This window comes from Macaca nemestrina, chromosome 20 (genome assembly GCF_043159975.1).
Source record: "Macaca nemestrina isolate mMacNem1 chromosome 20, mMacNem.hap1, whole genome shotgun sequence".
NCBI lineage: Eukaryota > Metazoa > Chordata > Mammalia > Primates > Cercopithecidae > Macaca > Macaca nemestrina.
In genome coordinates this window covers 5,688,747-5,715,468 of record NC_092144.1, presented here as the reverse complement: position 1 = coordinate 5,715,468, position 26,722 = coordinate 5,688,747, and the positions used below count along the sequence as shown (strand labels likewise).

General features: G+C 47.1%; 1 protein-coding gene and 1 long non-coding RNA gene across 12 annotated transcripts in view; one reads left to right on the top strand and one right to left on the bottom strand.

Annotated features, from left to right (window-relative positions):
- Positions 1–26,722, top strand: part of LOC105484754 (regulatory factor X2) — a 201,719-nt gene that overhangs the window by 97,083 nt on the left and 77,914 nt on the right. The gene's annotated exons all lie outside the window — the stretch shown is intronic.
- LOC105484748 (uncharacterized) lies at positions 6,718–25,267 on the bottom strand. The gene is made up of 3 exons (XR_989191.3): positions 23,167–25,267; positions 13,381–13,519; positions 6,718–6,855 (listed from the first exon to the last, which is right to left on the bottom strand). It is a non-coding gene; the product is annotated as an uncharacterized lncRNA (long non-coding RNA).

Genomic DNA, 26,722 nt, shown 5'->3' with positions numbered 1-26,722 from the left:
CTCACTCTGTCACCCAGGCTGGAGTGCAATGGCACAATCTTGGCTCACTGCAACCTCACCCGGCCGAGAAATGTATATTCAAAGGTGTTATCTGGGCTGGCACGGTGGCTCATGCCTGTAATCTCAGCACCTTGGGAGGCTGAGGCAGGAAGATCACTTGAGCTCAGGAGTTCAAGACCAGCCTGGGCAACATGGTGAAACCCTGTCTCTATGAAAAATATAAAATACAAAAATAGCCAGGGGTGGTGGTGTGGGCCTCTGGTCCCAACTGCTCCAGAGGGTGAGGTGGGAGGTCCTCTTGAGCCCGGGACATTGAGAGTGCAGTGAGCCATGTTCATGCCACTGCAGTCCAGCCTGGGTGACAAAAGCGAGACCCTGTCTCCAAACAAACAAATGAACAATCCAGAGATGTTATCTCGTATAATAATTTTCTCTAATCCACAAGTTTCTCTTCTTCTGTGAAATGTCCAAAGACCCTGAATCGTGAAGGTCCTGAACACATGTAAGAGCTACACAGGGTGGTGGAGGGAAGGAGGGTGGCAGTTCATTCAGCCGCTACAACAAAAATCTTAGAAACTGGCTGGCTTCTGAACAACGGGAATGCGTTGCTGTCAGCTCTGGAGGCTGGGCAGTCCAAGAACAAGGCACTGGCAGATTCGGTGTCTGGGGAGGGCCTGCTTTCTGGTTCAGCTTCTGCCTTCTAGCTGTATCCTCACATGATGGAAGGGGCAGGGGAAGTCTCTGGGGCCTCTTTTGCAAGGACCCTAATCCCACTCCTGAGGGCACCATGTTCATGACCTAATCATCTCCCAAAGGCGCCACCTCCAGATGCCGTCATATTGGGGGTTAGGTTTCAGTATGTGAGTTTTAGGGGGATACAAACATTCCAACCATAGCACAGGGTCAGGATCCACATGACATGAGAGCTGGCCTTCGCCTTCCCTATGACATTGCTCCAGCTCCTGCCCATGCACGCGCCCTTTCCAGAGACTGCCCAAAACCCCACATCCTGTGCCTCTGAGATGGAGACATGACAGGAATGTTGGTCTTCACCCCCAGAGTGTCCTTGACCTGCTGGACACAGATTTCTAGAATGGTATTTGTCATTACATGGGCTATTTGATACCTGCCCTTTTATTTATTTGGAGTTATTTTAGGCTCTGTTTTAAAGACATGAGTCCAAACATCTGAGTCTAATACAGAGTGGGCAAACTAGCCCATGGGCTAAATCCAACTCACTGCCTGTTTTTGTACAGCCCGTGAACTAAGAATGCTTTTTTTCCTACATTTTTAAGTAGTTGGAAAAAATCAAAAGAAGAATATTTTAGGACATACAAAATTATCTGAAATTCACATTTCAGTGTCCATAAATTGTGCTTGCTTCGGCAGCAAATATGCTAAAATTGGAACCATAAATAAAGTTTTATTGGCACACAGCCACAATCATTTCACCCTACGATGGATGGAGTTGAGTCATCTTGACAGAGAATGCCTGACCTGCAAAACCTAAAATATTTGCTATTCTGCATTTCACAAAAAAAGCTTGCCAACCCCTGATCTGACACACATTACTTGGCTATATGTGATTAGTGCTCATGTGTATATGAATGTGATGCTAATTTTGAGGTTTATAAAATCCCTTAGGCTCTTCAATGGTGTTTAACATATTTTTGCTTCATCTAAGGGAGAGAGGAATAATATTTACTTTGTTATCTTCTCCTGTTTGTTGTAATTAAAGAAGAGTCTTTGGCTACATCCATCTTGCAGGATGAATTTCATTGCCTTCTTATACCTATGAGAACTATGCCTTTAAAAAAAAATGCTGGGTCGGTGCAGTGGCTCACGCCTGTAATCCTAGCACTTGGGGAGGCCGAGGCAGGAGGATCACCTGAGGTCAAGAGTTCGAGACCAGTCTGACCAACATGGAGAAACCCCATCTGTACTAAAAATACAAAATTAGCAGGGCATGGTGGTGCGTGCCTGTAATCCCAGCTACTCGGGAGGCTGAGGCAGGAGAATCGTGGGAGGTGGAGGTTGCAGTAAGCCGAGATCACGCCATTGCATTCCAGCCTGGGCAACAAGAGTGAAACTCCATCTCAAAAAAAAAAAAAGAAAAGAAAAGAAAAAAAAGCTGTAGTGCCCTGGTCTTCCTCTGTGGCATTCTTCTTTGTCTTTGAAGGGCTCTGTCTCAGGGGGCATTGTTTTGTCTTTGCTCTGGTCTCTGACTCACCAACACGCAGCTCTGGGTGACTGTCCCTTGAGGACTGTGGCTGCTTCCTGGCGGGTTAAGCCAGTTCTGGAAGTGGGTGTGCAGCTTATATGGCAGCCAGGAGTGGTTTCTGAAATTAATTACTGCTCTAGATGATGATGTAAGGAGTGAAGCTCCTGGGGGAGAAACTGCCCCCGTAGAGAAACCCAGCACCTGTAACCGGTCACCTTCATCTCAAAACACGCTGTCCACCTAAGAAGTGAGAATGTGTCATGGCTAATCAACAAGGAAAATAATTTCTGTTTAGCTGTCAAAAAAGCTATTTCCATGATATCAGCCCTTTCAGTTGGAGCTGAAACCTCACGAACATAAATTTTGCAACATCTGAATCTTTTGTTGTAGCTGGATTTTTTAGAGTTAAGACATTGCTAGGAATTACTGACAGAGTCCAGGGAGGGGCTGAATTGCAATCGGGCTTCTCTGGGGTGAGAAAGTCAGTGGGGACTCGCCTTAATGCCTGGCCATGAAACTGATCAAGGTCAGTGACTAGACGTGGTAAATCAGGTGGGCTTCCCTGTGTTGAATGGGTGGATGCGAGAAAAAAACTGAACTTCTCTCTAAGCCCCTTTACTCCCCTCTGGCAGGTATCTCTCTCCTGGGCTTCCTCTGATCCTCGATCCTCGAATTCCTGGACTTGGTGGACTGTGGGTTAATTATCTCCCAGGTGTTCTTTGAAGGCAGAGCCAATTATCAGCACAGTCCCTTCCCAGGCTGTTTGAGTTCCTAAATACAGGGCGGTGGGAGGAAGGAGTAGCCACCTGTGTGGACTGTGGCTGCCTGCTGGAGACGGGTGTGCATCTCACTTTGCCCCTGTGGAGGTTATGCCTGTCGCCCTTTCTATCACGATTCTGTCTCTGCAGCTTGTGGCTTCTGACCCGCTGCCACTGTCTGCCTCTGCTCAGTCCCCGCCCAGGAAGTGAATTGATTTTGTTACTTTCTTCTAAAGACCACAGATCTGCCTGGTTTATACAACAAAGCTCGTCTGAATTGGAGTCCTCAAATTTGTCAACTTAAGTTTTAAAAGATTTAAAAAAAAAAAAAAAAAAAAAAAAAAAAAAGACCTGGCGGATGGCTCAAGCCTGTAATCCCAGCACTTTGGGAGGCCGAGGTGGGCGGATCACGAGGTCAGGAGATCGAGACAATCTTGGCTAACATGATGAAACCCCATCTGTACTAAAAATACAAAAAAAAAAAAAAAAAAAATTAGCCGGTGTGGTGGTAGGTGCCTGTAGTCCCAGCTACTCGGGAGGCTGAGGCAGGAGAATGGTGTGAACCTGGGAGGCGGAGCTTGCAGTGAGTTGAGATCGCACTGCAGCCTGGGCGACAGAATGAAACTCTGTCTCAAAAAAAAAAAAAAAAAAGGACATACTGCTATAGCCCAGTGGTTTTTAATTTTCATCAGTCTGGATCTCTTTCAAAATCTGCTCAACACCGGGAATTTCTCCTCAGAAGAACAGTCATGGAAGGGCAAACATTACATGACAATCTACATTAGTAGTAAACAGAAAAGGCAGAGGTGCCCATGTGATGTTTGTATCTCCATAGAGTTGTGTGGTCAGAACAGACAAATTCCCTTTGCAAATAATGGTAAGGAAGTGCATCACTGAAAACAGGAATGAGCCGTGTGCATGGACGCATCCATTACTGTCAAACGGGAAACACAGAAGTCATCTAATTCCTGTGAGCTTTTGCAGTTCACTTTTAGAGTGCCCTTTCTGGCAAGATTAGATTCTTGTGTGTTATTACTTAACTTTAATTATCTGTTTATAACGCAATCATGCCATGCGTAACAGCAGACCACATATACAAGTGATCCCATAAGATTATAATGCTGTATTTTTCCTGTACCTTTTCTATGCTTAGCTATGTTTAGAGACACAAATACTTACCATTGTGTTACAGTTGCCTGCAGTGTTCACTGCAGTCACATGCTAGACAGGTTTGCAGCCTGGGAGCAATAGCTTATACCATACAGCCCAGGTGTGCTACGTAGGTTGTAGCGTCTGTTTGTGTAAGTACACTCTGTGATATTCACACAATGACGAAATTGCCTGAGGATGCATTGAAGAGAATGTATCCCTGTCAGGAAGCGCCTCATGACTGTATTTGACTCCTGCAAGGGTGCCAAGATCATTCGATGGGGTAAAGACAGTCTTTCCAAAAATTATGCTGGGAAAACTGGGTTTCCACCTTCAAAAGAATGAAATTGGACCTCCCATGCCTTTTTTTTTTCTTTGAGACAGGATCTTGTTCTATCACCCAGGCTGGAGTGCAGTGGTGCAATCATGGCTCACCGCAGCCTCTACCTCTGGGCTCAAGAGATCCTCCTGCTTCTGCCTCCCAACCAGCTGGGATCACAGGCATGTGCCACCATGCCAGGCTAATTTTTAAATTTTTTATGGAGATGAGGTCTCACTATGTTGCCCAAGCTGGTCTTGAACTCCTGACCTCAAGCAGTCCTCCCACCTCATCCTCCCAAAGTGCTGGGATTACAGGCATGAGCCACCATGCCCAGCCAGGACTCTTATTTTATAACATTACAAAATTTAACTCAAAATGGATCAAAGACCTAAGCATAAGAGCTAAAACTGTAAAATTCTTAGCAGGAAACATAGGGAGACATCTCTATGATATGGGATCTGGCAATGATTTCTTGGATAGGACATCAAAAGCACTCACAACAAAAGAAAAAACAGAAAAATTAGTTACCATCAGAGTTAAAAACTTTTGTGCATCAAAGAACAGTAGCAACAGAATAAAAAGACAACCCAGGGAATGGAAGAAAATGTTTCCAAATCATTTCTAATAAGAGGTTAATATTCAAAATATATAAAGAATTTCTATAACTTGGCAAAAATTTTTTTAAATGGACAGAGGACTTGAGTAGATATTTCCGTTTCTTCAAAGAAGATATACAAACGGCCAATAAGCAGTTGGAAAGGTGCTTCACACCAGTAATCATTGCAGAAATGCAAATCAAAACCCTAATAAGGTACCACTTCACACCCATTAACATGACTGTTATCCAAAAGAAAAAAGACAGAAAGATGTTGATGAGAATATGGATAAATTGGAACCGAACCCGTGTGAACTGTTGGTAGGTATGCAAAATAGTGTAGCTTCTTTGGAAAACAGTGTTTGTACACTCAAACTGGGATTTGTACACTCATGTTCATAGCAGCATGATTTACAATAGCTAAAAGGTGGAAGCAACTCAAGTGTCCACCAACAAATGAATGGATAAATAAAATGTGATCCATCCATACAATGGAATACTATTCAGCCTTGAAAAAGGAAGGAAATTCTGACACAGGCTGCAACATGGACATTATGCATTATGCTTAAGGACATCATGCTTGGTGAAGGAAATCAGACACAAAAGGACAAATCCAGCTGGGCGCAGTGGCTCACGCCTCTAATCCCAGCACTCTGGGAGGCCAAGGCGGGTGGATCACCTGAGGTCAAGAGTTTGAGACCAGCCTGGCCAACATAGTGAAACCCAGTCTCTACTAAAAATATAAAATTATCTGGGCGTGGTGGCAGGCACCTGTAATCCCAGCTGCTTGGAAGGCTTCAGCAGGAGAATCACTTGAACCCAGGAGGCAGAGGTCGCAGTGAGGCAAGATCGCACCACTGCACTCCTGCCTGGGCAACAAGAGCGAGATTCCATCGAAAGAAGAAAGAAAAGAAAGAAAAAGAAAGAAGGAAGGAAGGAAGGAAGGAAGGAAGGAAGGAAGGAAGGAAGGAAGAAAGGAAGGAAGGAAGGAAGGGGAGGAGGAGGAGGAGAAAGGGAGGGAGGGAGGAAGGAAAGAAAGAGGAAGGAAGGAAGGAAGGAAGGAAGGAAGGAAGGAAGGAAGGAAGGAAGGAAGGAAGGAAGGAAGGAAGGGAGGAAGGGAGGAAGGGAGGAAGGACAAATCCTGTGTGATTCCACCCCTAGGAGGTCCTTAGAGTCATCGGATCCGTAGAGACAGAAAGTAGAATGGTGGGTGCCAGGGGCTGGAGAGGGGTAGGAAGTGAGTGTTTCATGGGGACAAAGTTTCGATCTGGGAAGATCAGAATGTTCTGGAGATGGATGGAGGTGATGGTTGCACAACAGTGTGAATGCACTTAATGCTACTGAACTGTACATTGAACATGGTTAAAATGGTAAATTATACATTATGCACATTTTACCACAGTTAATGATAAAGAGTAATCGACTCCCATCATATTTCCCAGCATTACTTTACTAGGAGGCATATGCTTTGTATAGTTTGCCCCTCGTAAGTCCCTACACTCTCCTGCTAAAGCAGAGGATCACAGCTTCAATAAAGACCCTCAACATTTATCTCGCCTGTGGTCACATATTAGCTGAACGATGCACAGCAAGCTCATTTCGTTTCCATGCCCTTAACTGGGCGAATTCTGCTTTTGAGCCTAATGGAAAGAAAGCTTGGGGCAGGTGGAGAGCCGGTTCTTCAGCACTCACAGACGATTCCCACGCCACACTCCCATATCGGGCCTTCTCTGCCGAGAGTCCTCCCTGCCCAAGAGGCCTGGGGTGCCCTGGACACGTGTGCTCATCTCTTGTATTTGGAGATCTGGGGCTGGGAAGAGAATGAAAAGCAACCTAATCAGGAATTTAAGAATGGAGAAAATGGGATTAAATTATTCAGACACGCTTGAGTGCCCACTCGCTAGCAGGCATTTTCCACTGTCTATAATTATGAGTAAGACATGTTCCCCAAAAGGCCATCTAAGATAGGGGTCACAGCCTGGACAAGATGATGAGACCCCATCTGTACAAAAAAAAGTTTTAAATTGCCCAGGCATGGTGGCACATAGCTGTGGTCTCAGCTTCTGGGGAGGCTGAGGCAGGAGAATCACTTGAGCTCTGGGGGTTGAGGCTGCAGTGAGCCATGTTTGCACCACTGCACTCCAGCCTGGGTGACAGAGCAAGAACCAGCCTCGTAATAAATAAATAAATGAATAAAAATTTGAAAAAAAAACAAAAACGGGTCAGCAGACTGTATCTGGCACACTACTGTGGATTTTATTTTTGTTTTTACTTTCCATGAGTTGAGAATATTTTTTTGCATTTTTAAGTGATTGGAAACAAGAAAAAATATTTTGTGACACATGAAAATGATATGAAATTAAATTTCAGTGTCCATAAATTTCAGTGTCCATAAATGTTCAGTTTTATTGGAACAGCACCAGTACTAGGGCTGGGACTAGCATGAGGCAAGTGAGGCCCTCGCCTGAGGTACAAAATTTAAGGCAGTGCCTAAAAAAACCAGTCATCAAGATACACAATGTTTTAATGCAGTATTTTAAAAAATCAAAATAAATGCCAAAAAGTTTCATGATGAAGGCCGGGCACAGTGGCTCACACCTGTAATCCTAGCACTCTAGGAAGCCAAGGTGGGTGGATCACTTGAGGCCAGGAGTTCAAGACCAGCCAGGACAACAGGGTGAAACCCCATCTCTACAAAGAATACAAAAATTAGCCAGGTGTAGTGGCACGTGCCTGTACTCCCTGAGTCCGGGGAGGTTGAGGCTGCAGTGAGCCGTGTTTTGAGACCCTGTCTCAAAAAAAAAAAAGGGAAAAAAATTCCATGACGAACAAAATGTTGAAATTTTACATAAGGCAGGATCAGCACTGCTGCTTTTTTTTTCCCGCTTTGCCCCAGGCTCTAGCATGGCTCTGAAAAGCACTGAGTGCGGCGGCCGTGCTCATTCCTCCTACTGTCCAGAGGCAGAGTTGAGTAGTCTCAACAGAGACCTGCAAAGCCGAAGATGTGTATTTTCTGGCCCTTATAGAAAGTTTTCCAGTGGCTAACGCCTGTAATCCCAACACTTTGGGAGGCCAAAGTGGGTGGATCCCATGAGCCCAGGAGTTCAAGACCAGTTTGGGCAACATGGCAAAACCTTATCTCTACAAAAAATACAAAAACTAGCTGAGAGTGTTAGTGCATGCCTGTGGTCCCAGCTACATGGGAGGCTGTGGTGGGAGGATGGCTTGAGCCCAGGAGTTAGAGGATGCAGTGAGCTGTGATCACACCGCTGCACTCCAGCCTGGGTGACAGAGAAAGGCTCTGTCTCAAAGGAAAAAAGAAAACTTTCCAACCCCTGATAGACATCAATTCAGTTGAGAAGGGCTCTCCTCTTACTCTATTAATCCCCAACAATGACTATAACCAAACTAGATTCAACATCTGGTCCATTTCTTCTGTCTACCTTTTGTTTTCTTTTTTTCTTTCTTTTTTTTTTTTTGAGACAGTCTTATTCTGTTGCCCAGGCTGGAGTGCAATGGAACAATCTCAGTTCACTGCATCCTCTGCCTCCTGGGTTCAAATGATTCTCCTGCCTTAGCCTCCCTAGTCGCTGGGATTACAGGTGTGCACCACCACGCCCAGATAATTTTTGTATTTTTAGTAGAGACGGGGTTTTACCATGTTGGCCAGGCTGGTCTCGAACTCCTGACTTCAGGTGATCCACCCTCCTCGACCTCCCAAAGTGCTGGGATTACAGGCATGAGCCACCACATCCGGCCCTCCATCTACCTTTTTATGTACCTATTTAAAAAAGTGAGTGTACACTCATAAATTATTTAATTTTTGGATAATAGTACATGTAAGCCAATAGCAATTAACACTGAATTAATAAGCATGCTAATGTTTGTGTGCTGTAATGATTTACTGAGAGTATAATTACCTGCATTAAAAATGTATAGAAGCCATCATTTACTTTCATGTTAACTAAATGCTTAATTAGTTAACCCTTCATGCTATGGGCTTAGTGTTACTTGGTTTGTTTATAAAATGATATGATTCCTTCCCGGGTTCCACAGACAGGTCTTGGAAGCATAATTAATTATTATTATTATTTGTTTAAAATAGAGACAGGGTCTCGCTTTTTGGCCTGTTTGACCTCAGTCAATCCTCCCACCTCAGCCTCCCAAAGTGCTAGGATTACAGGTGTGAGCCACCATACCCGGCCAGGAAGCAGAATTATTATGAACTTTTAAAAAGTAGTAAATGCCTTTGTCCTAGTTTTCCTGCATTCACTCTTTCTCTCTATAATCTAAGAAGAATGCTCTTTTAAAAGATGTAAGTCAGATTATATTGTGCCTATGGGTTGAGCCACCTGGGGCTTACCTCAGCAATTGGAATTTTTTTTTTTTTTTTTGAGATGGAGTCTCGCTCTGTTGCCCAGGCTGGCGTGCAATGGCATGATCTTGACTCACTGCAACCTCCACCTCCCAGGTTCAAGTGATTCTCCTGCCTCAGCCTCCCAAGTAGCTGGGACTACAGGTGTGCGCCACCACACCCAGCTAATTTTTGTATTTTTAGTAGAGATGGGGTTTCACCAGGTTGGCCAGGCTGGTCTCAAACTCCTGACTTCATGATCCACCCACCTCAGCCTCCCAAAGTGCTGGGATTACAGGTGTGAGACACTGAGCCCGGCCGGCAATTGGAATTTTAAAACTCTAGACATCTGACCTTGTTCAGGGCCTCTGCTGCTGCAGGACAATTGCACAGCTATTCCTGTTGTCCAGGCTGCTCCCTCCCACATCCTCCTAAGGCTGGCCCCTTCTCTGCAGCTGTCAAGTCCCAGCTCAGTGCCATCCTTAGTGCCACCCCTAACTGGCTATCAAGAGGGGAACCCTCTCCACCACCACCCCCGGCTCTGTCCCTCTGCAATCCCCTTGTACCACAGCCTGGATCTCTACTGAACAAACTTGTGTATCTGCAACCTTGTGTATTCTTGCCTGACAAGGATACCAGCACCCTGAGAGCAGCACTTTCATCTGACCCGTTCACCTTAGAATCCTCAGGCTGGGTGTGGTGGCTCACATTTTAATCCCAGCATTTTGGGAGGCCAAAGTGGGAGGATTGCTTGAAACTGAAAGTTCGAAACCAGCCTGGGCAACAAAGCAAGACCTCACCTTCTCTCTCTCTCTCTGTCTCTCTGTCTCATTCTCTCTCTCTCTCTCTCTCTCTCTCACACACACACACACACACACACACACACACACACACACACACACACACAAGCCAGGCATGTGCCTGTGGTCCCAGCTACTCAGGAGGCTAAGGCGGGAGGATTGCTTTAGCCCTGGAGTTAGAGGCTGCAGTCAGTTGTGATCATACCACTGCACTCTCCAGCCTGGGCAAACAGAGCAAGACCCATCCCTAAAAAAACAGAATCCTCAGAGCCTAGAATGGGGCCAGGCACTCAGTAGATGTACCTTTTTTTCTTTTTTTATTATTTATTTATATTTTAAATCTACACACAGTAATGTTTGCCTTTTTGGGTTTGCTGTTCTATGGTTTTTCACACTTGCATAGATTCCTTTTTTTTTTTTTTTTTTTTTTTTAGATAGGATCTTGCTTTGTCGCCAGGCTGGAGTGCAATGGCGCGATCTCAGCTCACAGCTCCCTGGTTCAAGCGATTTTTCTGTCTCAGCCTCCCAAGTAGCTGGGATTACAGGCACGTGCCACCATGCCCAGCTAATTTTTGTATTTTTAGCAGAGATGGGGTTTCACCATGTTGGCCAGGATGGTCTTGATCTCCTGACCTTGTGATCCACCCGCCTCAGCCTCCCAAAGTGCAGAGATTACAGGCATGAGCCACCACACCCGGCCCGTTTGCATAGATTCTTATAACCTCCACCTCAAACAGAATGGAGAGCAAGTCCAACCTCTCTCTGTAGTCAGACCCTGGCCCCACCCTTAGCCTCTGGCCACCATCTGCTGTCCCTTTCTATAGCTCTGCCTTTTCCAGAATGTCATATAAATGGAAACATACATTGTGTAGCTTTTGAGACTGGCTGCTTTCACTTGGCATAAATGCCTCTGGGATTCATCGCTGTCATTGTGTGTGTCAGTCGTTTGTTCCTTTTATTGCTGGAGCACAGTCCATGTGTGATCCTATCACAGTTTGTGTGGTACATTTTCTCTTCATGACGGATGTTGAATTAACATGAAAGCCTCTGGTTGTAAGAGCGACGGCATACTCTACACCAAGTCCACTAAATCGTAGTGATATTCCCCGCACAAACAGCCATTCAGTTTGGTAATTTACAGGGTACAGTTTGGTAATTTACAGTAACTGGCATGTCTTAGAATGTTTACCAACAATTTACAACTTTTAAAATGATATGCAAGTAATGGCCGGGCGCAGTGGCTCATGCCTATAATCCCAGCACTTTGGGAGGCCGAGGCAGGTGGCTCACTTGAGGTCAGGAGTTTGAGACCGGCCTGGCGGTGAAACCCCCTCTCTACTAAAAATACAAAAATTAGCTGGGCGTGGTGGCGTGCGCCTGTAATCCCAGCTACTTGGGAGGCTGAGGCACTAGAATAGCTTCAACCCAGGAGGTGGAGGTTGCAGTGAGCTGAGATTGTGCCACTGCACCCCAGCCTGGGAGACAGAGCAAGATTCCATCTCAAAAAAATAAAAATAAAAATAAAATGATATGCAAGTAATACAAGTAACATTCTGCTGGGAAGGGCCACCATCTATGGCAGGAGATTCAGAAATAAAGTTTCTCTTTTCATCTTTCCGTCTGTCCCACCTCCCATGAGGTGAGCACTGTTAATCATATAACTTGTGTCCTTCTAGATCTTTTTAAGGTCTCTTCACCTATTTTATAGTATATATAGCTGGGGTTTTTTTCAACATAAATTTATTCTGCAAATATTTGAGAGCCTGCTGTGTGCCAGGCACTGCAGATGTTGGCTTTCTTTCTTGGAGAAGGTACCTCTTCTTTTTAATGGCAGCATAGTTTTAGAGCTAGGATGTACCCTAAGGTACTTAATGATTTTTCTATTGATGAACATTTGTTTCTAATTTTTTATGACTTCAACTAATGCCATTGGGGACAGGTTGTCAATATACCTTTTCTTTTTTGTTTTTGTTTTTCTTTTTCTTTTTACAGCTGTGCTGAGATCTATTTTGCGTACCATAAAGTTCACCCATTTGAAGTGTATGGTTCAGTGGGTCTTAGTATACTGTATTCACAGAACATTTTCATCACTCCAAAAAGAAGAAGAAACCCTGAATCTGCCATGAACAGTCACTTGCCATTCCTCCCCCCAGCTCTTGGCAACTGTGAATCCACTTTCTGCGTCTGTGGATTTGCCTGTTTTGAACATTTCATAGAAACAGAATCACACACGATGTGGCCTTTTGTGACGGGCTTCTTCCACATAACATAATGTTTTCAGGGTCCGTTGTCCATCCATTTACAGCATGTGCCAGTGCCTCGTTCCTTTTTTTTTTTTTTTTTTTTTTTTTTTTTGAGACGGAATTTTGCTCTTTTTGCCCAGGCTGGAGTGCAATGGCACGATTTTGGCTCACTGCAACCTCCGCCTCCCGGGTTCAAACAATTCTCCTACCTCAGCCTCCCAAGTAGCTGGGATTACAGGCATGCACCACCACGCCTAGCTAATTTTGTATTTTTAGTAGAGATAGGGTTTCTCCATGTTGGTCAGGCTGGTCTCAAACTCCTGACCCCAGGTGATCTGCCCGCCTCAGCCTCCCAAAGTGCTGGGATTACAGGTGTGAGCCACCGTACCTGGCTGCCTTCGTTTATCCATCCATCAGTTGGCAAACAGTTGGGCTGTTGCTACTTTGGGGCTATTAGGACAATGCTGCCGTGAACATCGGTATCCAAGCATTTGTGTGGCCATGCACCGTTTAGCACATGTGTATTTCTGCAGGATGAATTTTGAGGAGGCGAAAAAGACACCACTTATAGCTAGCTCTTTGTCTCTGACTATGTAGGTTTGAACATCTCCTAAGTCTTGAGAAATGCTTGGAGGCCATTTCCTGCAGAGGCACACCCCCTTCTTGGGCGGGCTGGGGGAGGCAGTGGCAGAGCCCCGCCCACCTGCCCCAGCCACCAGTGCTCCAGGGTTTTGCATTCAGCCCCTGGCAAACACTCATGGCTAACCCTACAGGTGCCCTTGCCTGTCTTTGACCCAGCACTGGCAAAGGAATTGGCAAAGCCACCAGGTTAATGATGCAAACCCCAGAAATGTGCGGCATAGATGAGAAAGCAAACAGCCTCTCCTTTTGGAGAACTAAAAGAATTTAAAGAAGCTCGCTGGCTCACTCCCTCTCACCAGGAAGGATGTCACTAAACACAGTCCGCATCAATCACTATTTTTGTTAAGCGATTTATGAGTTGCTCAGCTAAGAATAAGGTTGCACGTGGTAGGAGGAGTTCTGTGTGCGCCGAGGCCTCATGGAAGGACCGGATTTCTAGGGAGGAAAAGGGAAAAGAGAGTTGATGTTAAAATATCATTTCTATAACAGTAATTCAGCAATGTTCGTCTAGAAGGAGAGCTGCCACATTTGGCAAGATGCTGGGAGAGAAACAAGTATTAAGTACTTGGTTAAAATGACAAACCCCACAAATATGCCCTGGAATGAATATAGCTCCATAGCAGGAGGCACTCCCTAAAGGGTTTAGCATCATCACAAATAGCAAAGAGCATAACTGCTTTTAGAGTTTCAGATATTTAAATCTGCAAAAAATCAGTAGATGATGTCGGTTACGTTGTAACAGCGTGAATTACAACAATGACGCTAATGAATATTTGTGGGCATTTTCCGTGTGCTGGGCTGGCCGTTAAACTCCACACTTTGTAGGACTCATCTCATTTAGCACAACCACCCAACACAGATAGAAGTGTTTTCTCCATTTATGGACAAAGAAATGGAAGTGTGAAAAGATTTAAGTCCCTGACTGAGGTCACCCAGCTAGAAACTGGAGGACCCAGGATCTGGACCTAGGCACCCCCGCTAGCCACCTGTTTTAGAACTAGGATGCACTGTAAGGTAGCTAATGGTTTTCCTATTGATGAATATTTGTTTATTATTTATTTATTTATTTTGAGACAGAGTCTCGCTCTGTCACCCAGGCTAGAGTACAGTGGTGCAGTCTTGGCTCACTGCAACCTCCGCCTCCTGGGTTCAGGCGATTCTTCTGCCTCAGCCTCCCGAGTAGTTGGGATTACAGGCACGCACCACCAAACACAGCTAATTTTTGTATATTTTTAGTTGAGACGGGGTTTCGCCATGTTGGCCAGGCTGCTCTCAAACTGCTGACCTCAAGTGATCTGCCCGCCTTAGCCTCCCAAAATGTGCTGGGATTACAGGTATGAGCCACCGCCCTCCACCTCGTTTCTAATTTTTTATGAACACCGAGCTCCGAAAGCCAAGCAAAGGGGTGACTCTGTGTATTTCAGAACTCAGTATTCCCTCTGCTTTCTTCCTCTACTCAGTCCCCAATGCCAGATCCTCCAACTGTTCATGACCTTTGAACTTGAGAAGGACCTCTTTTCTGCTTTATCTACAGCTGCTTTCCTGGTGATCTCACCAAGGTACAAGAGTTGAAATGCATCCTAGAACCTCCAGTGTCCTAATGTCTGTAGCCTGGCTCACTCCCCTGAATCCCGGACTTGTGTACCTAGCTGCCTAGGTGGCAGCTGCATGTGGGTGTCATCTGATGGGCATCTGAGGCTTCTGTCACCCAAAACTGGGTGCCTGATTCGACCTCACGCTTGTCTCTCTCCAGCCTCAGCACGGGGCAGCTCCATTCTCTAGGTGCTCAGGCCAACCACAAGCCTTAAGTCAACCTTGACTCCTCTCTTTCTTTCACCCTCTATGTCAAACCCGTCAGCAGATGTGGCTGGCTCTGTCCTCAGGTGTCTCCCAAATGAGACCATTCCTATCACCTAAGTCTTTGTCACCTCTGGCCTGGTTGTCCAGCCCTGACCTTTGCTTCCATTGACCATTGATGCTTCCAAAATATCTGTCAGACCCTGTCCCTGTGCCCTAAACCTTCCAGTAGCTTCCCAGCACACTCAGAGCGAAAGCCAAAGACCCCACTGTGGCCTCCTTGTGTCTCTTAAGGCCGCCTCCTCCTCCTCCTTCTCCTCCTCCTCCTCCTCCTTCTCCTCCTCCTCCTCCTTCTCTTCCTCCTTCTCCTCCTCCTCCTCCTCCTCTTCCTCCTTCTCCTCCTCCTCCTCCTTCTCCTTCTCTTCCTCCTTCTCCTCCTCCTCCTCCTCCTCCTCCTCCTCCTCCTCCTCCTCCTCCTCCTCCTGTCTTAGTCTGTTCAGGCTGTTTCAGCAAAAGGCCATAGACTGGGTGGCTGTAAACAATAGACACGCATCTCTCAGCCCTGGAGGTGGGAAGTCTGAGAAGAGGGTGCCAGCAGGGTCAGGTTCTGGTGAGGGCTCCCCTCTGGGATGCAGATGGCCGTCTTCTTGCTGTGTCCTCACATGGTGGGAAGCCAGAGAGAGCTCTCTGGGGTCCCTTCCATAAGGGAGGGCATGATCCCACCCTCACGACCTAATCACCTCCCCAAGGCCCCACCTCCTAAAGCCACTGCCGTGGGGGGAGGAGTTCAGCATAGGGATTTAAGGGGATACAACATTCAGCCCCCAGCATTCCCCCGGCTCCTCTGGTGACCTTCTCACGTGACCCGTGTGACCCCACGTATCCCATGTGCCTCGGCCTTTCCGAGCATCCCTCTTGGCAGAGCCTTCTCAGTAGCAATACTTTCCTCACCTCACTCTGCCTCTCTCCTGCTGCTGCCCCAGGTCACCTCACTGCCCCTGGCCCATGCCGCACTCCACTTGTGCATTTGAGTGTATTTTTCTTCAGAGCATTTGTCACCTCCTGCTGTTCTGTGTCCATGGTGTCGTCTGTTTCTCCCAGAGGAGTCAGCCCCACGTGGTCAGGGACTTGATCTGTTTCATTCCCTGCTGTGTTCTCAGCACTTGGAGCCGGCACATGGTAGATGCTCAGACTGTGTTTGTTGAATGAATGAATGATGGCTGAGTGCCCAGGCTCTGAGCAAGTGTGGTACAGGCACCCTTCAAACCCCAGCCCCTGCACCCAGGGAACCTTGTGGGGTGAGGAGATGCACGGGCACAGGCCGGATGCTAAGAGGAAGGTAGAAAGGTTCCAGCCCACCTTCTCTTCTCGTTGACTTGAGGTTAGGAAGGGGCTAGTTTGGAATGAGAGAAAGAGCTTTCTCCACACTGTGGCATCTGTCCCCTGCCTGAGGTTCCACCTGAACTCCTGCCACAAGCTCCAGATCTGTTCCTATGCCACACCCCCACCCCTGCTACGAAACCCCAGCTCTCTGTTTGCCCACCTGGTCTGCCGCTTTGGGCAGAGCTGCCCTTCATTCACTTTCCATCTTCCTGAGGGCTGCCCTTCATTCATTCACTCTCCGTCTTCCTGAGGGCTGACCTTGGCTGGTGTCGGTCATTAGTGATGGGGCCCAGAACCTCAGCCGGGACAGAACGAGTTCCTGCTGCCCAGGGCCGGCCTGTCTGGGGGCTGCTGAGAAGTCGCCCTGTGGTCGTCCACAGTCATTCCTGTGTGAGGACGAGACACACACTTTCCACTTGCTGGAGAGGAGGGTCTGGACGGCTTTTTATTGGTGCATTCACCATCTCAGATACTTCTGATCAGTATGAGCCGGGTAAACAGCCAGTTCAGATGGCTCAGACTCCCGGAAGAGGAGCGTTTAGCCCAAATTACTGGTATTAGCCATCCGCATTCAAGCTCATCTTAACCATGAAATTTGCATGGTAAAAAAGAGAATTTGACTAACACAGAAATGCAACTGCGTCTTCATCGTTCCACTCTGTAAGCTTCAGAGGGCTTTCATGCGTTCAGCCTTCCTTCTTTTGATCTTTGAATTGTTTTGAAATTCCATTTGGATGGAAATATTTCCAATATTTATCTTTTTTGTTTTTATATATTTTTTGCAGTTTTTATGGTTTTATTTAAACATAAAACATGCACATGAGCTATCTACTCATTTTCTTCACTGTGCAGCCTGGCGTTGGGGTGGGTGACTCTGATGGCCAGCTGGGCGGCCCTTTCCACGATGGCTTTGCGCTCCTTGGAGGAAGCACTGTGAGCGATCTCAGCACAGGGAGGTTTGTTGCACATCAGCAGCACTTCCAGCTCCTTGACGCTGGGGACCAGGAACTTCCGGAAGCCACAGGGCAGCATGTGCTTTGTTTTTTTGTTGCTCCCATAACCAGTGTTGGGCATCAAGATCTGGCCCTTGCAGGCACGGTGGCTCACGCCTGCAATTCCAGCACTTTGGGAGGCTGAGGAGGGTGGATCCCCTGAGGTCAGGAGTTTGAGATCAACCTAGCCAACATGGTGAAACGCTGTCTTTAATAAAAATACAAAAACTAGCCAGGCGTGGTGGTGGGTGCCTGTAATCCCAGCTACTCTGGAGGCTGAGGCAGGAGAATTGCTTCAACCTGGAAGGCGGAGGTTGCAGGGAGCTGAGATCGCACCATTGCACTGCAGCCTGCGCAACAGAGTGAGACTCCGTCTCAAGAAAAAAAAAAAAAAATCTGGCTCTTGAACCTTCTGCGAACCCTGTTGTCAATTCCTCTGGGTTTCCTCCAGTTACACTTAATTTTGACATATTGTTCTGACTGGTGCCGGATGAACTGCTTGGTCCTCTTTTTGACGACCTTGGGCTTCATGAGGAGTCTGAAGGCGGCCATGATGCTGAGGAGGAGATGGCTGCCACCTCCGTAGGCAGCATCAAAGAGAGAGGGGCCTTTTTTTCTTTTTTATGTCCTCGGAAGGAAGACTTCATGTTTCTTTTTTAAGAGCCAGGATCTCTCTCCGTCGCCCAGGCTGGAGTGCAGTGATGCAATCATTGCTCACTGCATCCTCCACCTCCTGGGCTCAAGCAATCCTCCTGCCTCAGCCTCCTGAGTAGCTGGGACTGCAGGCACACCCACCTTACCCAGATAATTTTTAATTTTGTTTTTCTAGAGACAAGGTCTCGCTTTGTTACCCAGACTGGTCTCAAACTCCTGGTCTCAAGCAATTCACCCACCTCAGCCTCTCAGAGCACTGGGATTACAGACATGAGCCACTGCACCTGGCCCAAATATTTATCTTTTAAAATGTATGCAGAAGTGAAACATGCTTTCCAAGAGCAGCAATGGGCAGGGTCACCCAGCGCCCAGGTGGATACGTGGGCTGCCAAGGCTTCCAGAAGCCAGGACAAATGGAAAGAATATTGGAACATGGAAAGGTCTGAAAGGTGGCAATTTGTCCAAGTCTCCATTTGAATCAGAAGAGAAGCGGTGGGTCAGGAAGGGGGTGATTTGAGTTCTGTTTCATCAGACTCATCTCTGTTTCTCTTTCCATCTCTCGGGCGGAGTTAGAACATTTTATTCCTTTTTTTTCCCAAAATTATCCTTTGCTCTGCTTTGGGAACTGACTTAATACGGAGCTGGGAATGGAGACACCAAAAACAGAACTAGACAAAGCTGAGGGTTTGTTCTTGCCCCTCCTGGACAGTGTGAGTTGCTCGCTGCTTTCAGGCCCTGTCTGAAGTCGTCCCCAACCCCACACCGGGAGAAAACGTTTCCTGAGGAAAACGAAAACCCCTCGCAAAACCTGATGGAACAGAAAAGCCATTTACAATAGTTTACAGGTTTTAAGGTGCCTTTTTACATGTTAAAAATAACATTTCCCCTCAAGCTTTTGAATTAAATTGCCTTTCTAAAACAGAATTGATTTTAGTGTATCTTCTTAGAATTAATTGGGGCTAATTAGTTTAAAAACCTGAAATACCTCCAACATTTCCCTCTTTGGGTTTAATTCTAACAATGAGTTTAACAAGACCCTTTTGCTCCGTCTTCTCAGCGCACACTGAGGTTTTGCTTTGGGGTTGAAACTTTCTTGGGGACAGAAATAGAATGTCCTTTTGTCGTTCTCATTGGGTTGGACGGTGACGTTTGAGACCAGCAAAGAGATGACAGATGGAACAAATATTTCTAATTTTGTCTTTCTTTGCTTCATTTTCATGTCTTCGGAGACCCCTGGGTCTTGCTGAGGGGATCTCTGACTTGGCTTCATTTTCTGTCCCAGGCCGATTGAGATGTGTCTGTGCCTCAAAGACAGACTTAAAAGTACCGACAGGTTCTTTCCCTCCCAAAGACAGGCGAGACCTCCTCCCGCCAGGCTGAGTCCATTCCTTGTGTGGGGCCAGGGAGCTCTGCTTCCCAAACTCTCACAGCAAGATTCCTGGCCTCGCTCATTTGTCTTGCATTAAATTTTCTTGCAATCTTGCTTAATTCGAGCATGACTTAGCAAGAAATGCATTTTTAATATGTGACTCTAACACTTTCTTATTTAGGATGCGTGTTTGTACGTTGACATAGCAAGAAAAATAGGTATATTAAAACGCACTTCTAATAATACTCAAGTGTGGAAAGATTAGCCATTTGGCAAATTTGAAAAGAGGTATGGAGTAACCATAAGGAAAACAGTGAGGGCCAGGCACGGGGGCTCAAGCCTGTAGTCCAGCACTTTGGGAGGCTGAGGTGGGAAGACTGCTTGAGGCCAAGAGTTCAGGACCAGCCTGGTCAACATAGTGGGACCTTGCCCGTACAATTTTTGTTGTTGTTGTTTTAAGTAGCCAAGCGTGGTGGTGGGCACCTGTAGTCCTAGCTACCTGGGAGGTTAAGGCAGGAGGATCACTGGGCTGAGGGCCCAGGAGTTTGAGGCTGCAGTGAGCTATGATCCAACCACTATACTCCAGCCTGGGTGACAGAGCAAGACCCCGTCTCTAGAAAAGAAAAAGAAAGCAGTGAAAAAGGCAAATCAGGTGCATAAACCTGAGGAGTGCGGCTTCTGTCAGGCGTTGAGGTGGGACCATGGGCTGGGGGCAGGTATTGGTTCCATGGAGACCAGATGAGCCTGTGAACCCAGGGTCTGCTGGAGGCTCTGATGTGAGGTCTGTGGACCTAAGTCATCATACTTGAAGCCCTATCCTGTGGCTTCAAGCCCTTCCACTCGCTGAGACTGGAGGTCCCCAGCAGCCAGCTATTGAGGCTGACCAGGAGTAAACACAGGGATTCCATGGGTGAAGAATGGGATTGGGGACCAGGAAGGACTCCCCCCGAAAGGACTATGACTTGGTGTCCATCTTCCAGGGTGCACACTCTGTTTTCTCTCCTGTACTGGTGGATGCACATCCATGCACCTAGCCCTGGCCAAGCCCTCCTGTGTTCTGCAGGACATCCCATTCCATCCCATCCACATCCCATCCCATCCCATCCACATCCCATCCCATCCACATCCCATCCCATCCCATCCCACTCCATCCACATCACATTGGATCCCATCCACATCTCATCCCACCCCATCCACATCCCATCCCACCCCATCCACATCTCATTCCACCCCATCCACATACCATTCCATGCCATCCACATCCCATTCCACCCCATCCACATCCCATCCCACCCCATCCACATCCCATCCCATCCACATCCCATTCCATCCCATCCCACCCCATCCACATCCCATCCCACCCCATCCACATCCTATGCCATCCACATCCCATCCCACCCCATCCACATCCCATCCCATCCACATCCCATTCCACCCCATCCACATCTCATTCCATCCCATCCACATCCCATCCCACCCCATCCACATCCCATCCCACCCCATCTACATCCCATCCCACCCCATCCACATCTTATCCCATCCCATCCACATCCCATTCCGTCCACATCTCATTCCATCCCATCCACATCCCATTCCACCCTATCAACATCCCATCCCACCACATCCATATCCCATCCCACCCCATCCACATCCCATCCCACCCCATCCACATCCCATGCCATCCACATCTCATTCCACCCCATCTACATCCCATCCTACCCCATCCACATCCCATCCCATGCACATCTCATCCCACCCCATCCACATCCCATCCCACCCCATCCACATCCCATCCCACCCCATCCACATCCCATCCATCCACATCCCATTTCATCCCATCCACATCCCATCCACATCCCATCCCACCCATCCACATCCCATCCCACCCCATCCACATTCCATCCCCCCGCATCCACATCCCATTCCATCCACATCCCATCCCATCCCATCCACATCCCATCCCACCCCATCCACATCCCATCCCATCCACATCTCATCCCACCCCATCCACATCCCATCCCACCCCATCCACATCCCGTCCCATCCACATTCCATTCCATCCCATCCACATCCCATCCCACCCCATCCACATCCCATTCCATCCCATCCACATCCTGTCCCACCCCACCCACATCCCATTCCATCCCATCTACATCCCATCCCATCCTGTCCATATCCCATCCCATTCTATTCACATCCCATCCCACCCCATCCACATCCCATTCCACGCCATCCACATCCCATTCCATCCCATCCATGCAAGAACACGCACTTGCAAGTCTCCCTTCTTGCTCCTATCCCAGTTCCTTCCTGGTAGGTCCTTCCTGCTATTATTTCTTTCATTTTCAGAAACCCTCTCTCAATCTTCCCTTTCCGGCTGCCATCCCATTCCTCTTCCTATCTTTCTAGCAAAAGTTCCTCAAAAGAACCATCTGGTCCTCCTGTCTCCAGTTCTGCTCCACTTGGGGCTCTCCTGAACCTGCTCCAACCTCTCTGGCTTTTGCACACACTTTTCCCCTGGAACTCCGCTTCACAATCACTGGTGACCTCCACTTTGCTAAGTCCGGTGATCACCACTCAACCCCAGAGTCACTTGGTTCCGGGACACCACTTGCTCATACTTCTTTGGCCTGCTCTTTTCAGGCTCCTGCTTCTTGGGGATCTCTAAATGGCACAGAGCTCCAGAACTCAGCCCTAGGCCTCTTTTCTCTACTCTCCCTTGGTGAGTCCAGATAGTCTTATGGTTTTAACTAGGTCATTTATACACTGATGACTCCAGCCTACATCGTGTATACACTGGTGGCTCTAGCTCATGTCCTCTATACACTGATGGCTCCAGCCATGTCATCTATACACTGATGGCTCCATCCTATGTTCTCTATACACTGATGGCTTCAGCCCACATCCTCTATACACTGGTGGCTCTAGGTCATGTCCCCTATACACTGATGGCTCCAGCCATGTTATGTATACACTGATGGCTCCAACTCATATATTCTATACACTGATGGCCCCAGCCTGCAATCTCTATACACTGATGGCTCCAGCTCATATATTCTATATACTGATGGCCCCAGCCTGCATTCTCTATACACCAATGGCTCCAACTCACCCCTCAGCCTGAGACTTACATAATCTGCCTGCTTTCTCAGCAACTCAACCTGGGTGTCTAGGAGCCTCTCACACTTTACACCTTTAGAACTCAACTCCCAAGTGCTCTCCAGCGCTGCTTCTTGGGCAATTTTACTGACCTCATCCTTTTAGTTGCCAAAAACCTTGGAGGTACCCTTGACCCGTCAGCAAATCTGGCTGACTCTACCTCCTATGTTTATCCAGAGTCTGTGACTTTGCCCCTCCACGGCTCACAGCCAAGCCCCCCTCCCTTGCCCAGATTATCACATTAGCCACCAGATTGCTCTCTCTGCTCCCACCCTTTTCCTTCTTCCCCTGTTCTCAACCCAGCAGCCAGAGGGGCCTGGTTAAAATGCAAGTCAAACCAGGCCATTCCTGGGCTCAAACCTTGTGATGGCTTCCGTTCACCCCAAGCAAAAGCCAGAGCCCCTGCGATGGCCTGTGTGGGCCTTTCTCCTTCTTGCCTTCTGGTTCATTCAGCCTGGTTCCAAGCCAGGCACTGTCCTGCCTTGGGGCCTTTGTACTGGCTTTTCCCTCCATTAGGAACGCTCTTCCCCAGGATATCTGAATAGTGCCGTCCCACACTTTCCTCATCTCTTTAATGAGCCCGCCCAGGGAAGCATTTGACAACCCTTTAAAAATTGCAACCTCTTCTTATCCCAGCACTCCTTCTGTCTGCTTCGTTTTCCCCCTTGGTACTTGTCACCAGATGATATAGGGTGTCATCTGATGTATGACATATTTTTATCACTTACCTTGTTTACTGTCCATATGCCCCTGTCTTCCCACATGGTCTAGAATAGAAACTCCATGAGGGCAGGGAATTGTGTTTTGATGACTGGTCAATGCCATGCCCATGCTATGGATCCAATAAATATTTTATTGAAATCAATGAATGACACAGTTAGGATCTCTGTTACTCATCCTTCTGGACATGGGGTTTGGAGTCCTCACAGCCGCACCTCAACGCCTCCCTCGGGATGCAGCATCCAGGCAGAACCCGGCCATGTACCCTAAGCAAAGCCTCCCTGGCACCAGCTGCTGGTGGTTTGACCTCCAGAACTAGCATTCAAGGATGTCACCTCATCACCACTTAGCCATGGGTTAACTGCCCAAGAGTCTGGCTACCAACTCCTCATCTCCCTGGAACAGAGACTCAAATTCTAACAGTATAGAATCTGTCTTCCTTTCTTCTCAGGGAGACATGTCTGTTCCATCCTGTTTATTCTAGGAATGACTCCGGGATGATAACCTTAAAAAAACAGTTTCTGTGCACTGACTGTGTCTGTCTCAAAGGGCAAACCTCCACTGAGAGCTCCTTAAAGGCTATGCTTGGCCATGCACAAATCTATCAGCATTGTGGGCTTTTATCATCCACAATGTTGACCCATCGAGGCTGCAGCTACACGCTGCTCATTCTATCAGAATGTTTTAAGATCCTTGGCTGGTCCCACCAAAAACAAGAGCACTGCTTAGAGCTCTGTGTTCCCCTTGAAAGGTGGTGGTGCCACCTCACCCTCTCCTGGTCCCAAAGCCTCAGGGAAGCCATGCTCAGCATGAACTGCTCTAGGCATAACAAAAACTGCACTGGCTTCAGTTTAGCCCTTTTCCCCCTCCGTGGGTCAAGATTGCCCAACCGTGTGCCTCTTTCCGGAGACGTGTGTCCATTGTGTGTCCTGCCATCTGGGGGCATCTGATGTGGCATGGCTTCCTCTTAGAAAAGTCTTCCTCTCCCTGGGTAGGGAGGGAAAAGCCGGCGCAGTGACGTCAGAGATAATGTAAGTCCCTCCCGGCAAAGCCCCACAAGGCATTTCTGACGCTGAGTCAGTGGTTCCCTTTGCACTTGTTCCATACGTACATGATGTTTCCAAAAGTCTTTTAAATTCAGTATCAGCTCCTCTGTTTTCACACTTTTTTCCAAATAGTTTAATCCGTGATTCATTTTACTTCGCCCAGAAAACACTTATGCAGCTATGAACTCTCCCACATTGTTTGTTTGATGATAAATAGATTCTTTCCTCTTGGAGAAAAGGGCACTTTCTCCTCCCAGTACTAGGAAGGACTGAAATCCCTCCTGTGATGCCCTCTTACCTCAGAGGGAGTTGTTCCTCCTTGGGTTTTGTTATTTCAGAACAAATATGGTAAACTGTTTTCCCGTCAGTTACTATAGAGAAGAGATTATTTGCCTTTCTCTTAGTGCTTCTGAAAATAATAGATTACATATTTGGGAGGGTTTTTTTTAGATCTGGTTAATGTGAGATAGAGGGGGTTGCTCCGGGATGACATTGTTTGGTTTGGGAAGTATTCTCCCGGTTGCCCAGCAACAGGCTCTTGGAAACGGGAGTGGACTGCGTTGCCCCTGGCAACCGTTGTTACTTAGCAAACAATGAGGGCCGGGCAAACAGTGCCAAGACTGCGGACTCCAGGTTTTAATTGAACATCTGCATATATTTTTCTCTGATTAAATTTGAGTTTGATTTGCCACAACAGGTAGACATGGGTCCACTCGGGATCTACTTGAAAGAACCAATATTGTAATGTTGACTCCCATGCTGCATAAACGCAGAGGCCCCATTGAAACAAACTTCTGGCCATTCGAATATGTCCTAGACTGCTCTCAACTGGAGACTTATTTTAGTCTTAAGTGCAATTTCTTTTTTGATCTAATTCCTGGTGTTCAGAAAATCATTACTTGTCCAACCTACTACCGTACATCACTGATAAATCCGCAATTTCTGGAGCGCTTTTCAGCACGATGCCTTCATTTCTGCTGCCTAAGAATTTCAGAAGAGCAAAGAGTTGAGCCCTGGCTGGCTCACATGTAGAGACATTCACAGATAGGGTTGGCTGGGGGTGGAAATTGGACCCAGCACCTTCTGGTTTCGTGTGCTCAATGTTCCTGCTGAGAAGTTGGGTCCTCCCGTGGCCCTCAGTGGGATGTGTGTTACGTTTATTAAGGGAGGTCTCATGTTCCCACTAACAAAGTGCCCTGTTGATGGGCCCTTTGCAGCCCCAGGTTGGATTTTGATCAAAACAGCCTCACTCCCCCACCTCCTCACTGGCGAGCCAGAGATAGCGGTTGTTTACAAGGGTTTGTTGCTTAGGTAAACACCACCCCTGAACTTCATTCAGAGCAGGTGACATATTTCTTTCCCTCCTCCCAGCACTGCCCCAGCCCCCGCCCCCACTGCCAGGGCTATAAATTAAGAACTGTTAGCCAGGACAGGTTTTTGGTGAAGACTTTATTCTTCCTTATTCATCTCGAGTGCAATCTGACTAATGCAGCAACAGCCGCAAAAGTGTCACCTGTAACAGACACTCCAGCCTGTCACTAAAACAGCTGCTGTGGTTCCTGTGGTGAGACTCGCTTTGGTTGTATGGATATTTTTTTTTTTTTTTTTTTTTTGAGACGGAGTCTCGCTGTGTCGCCCAGGCTGGAGTACAGTGGCCAGATCTCAGCTCACCGCAAGCCCCACCTCCCGGGTTTACGCCATTCTCCTGCCTCAGCCTCCCGAGTAGCTGGGACTACAGGCGCCCGCCACCTCGCCTGGCTAGTTTTTTTTTGTATTTTTTAGTAGAGACGGGGTTTCACCGTGTTAGCCAGGATGGTCTCGATCTCCTGACCTCGTGATCCGCCCGTGTATGGATATTTTTTTAAGGGCGATTCACTTTGTTGCTGAATGCCCCCAAGAAAATGTTCATTGCACGTTTGTTACCAGCATTTCAGCTAATGTCTTAGGACTATTTAAAGTATCTAAACAAATTTCCCAACTTTCTTTTGCAGCAGAAACTTATAATGGAATGTCATTTGTGTTATATAACAAATAAAAGTAAGCTTGTGTTTTTTTCCTTAAAAAGGCAAGCTGATTAGCCATCAGCCTTATTAGATGCAATAATTAGGATCCAATGGCTGTGAGTGTTGTTGGAATCAAAATGAATAAGGTCTGACTTACACAAAGACTCCCCCAAAGATTAAAATACATGCTTTGTCCTGCAACCTGTTGGAGGATAGTTGTAGAAGACCACTATATACTTCAAAAGATAAATCTTCCCAAAGAAATGCTGTTCTGCCTTCTACAATATTATTTTCTGCCCAGTCCTCGGTTTAAGTAAGTCATTTTTCAGGAATTAGAGCCTCATTAAAAATTTTTTTTAATTGATCATTTTCTTATTTCCCATGGAAGTATTTTCCCATATATCAGGCTTTGCAATTTGGGCAAACCACTTAACATCTTTAGGTAAGTTTCTTCATGTGTTTGATGAAAGAGCTGGGTTAGGTGGTTTTTAAAGGGGCCTCTCCATGCTGTGGTT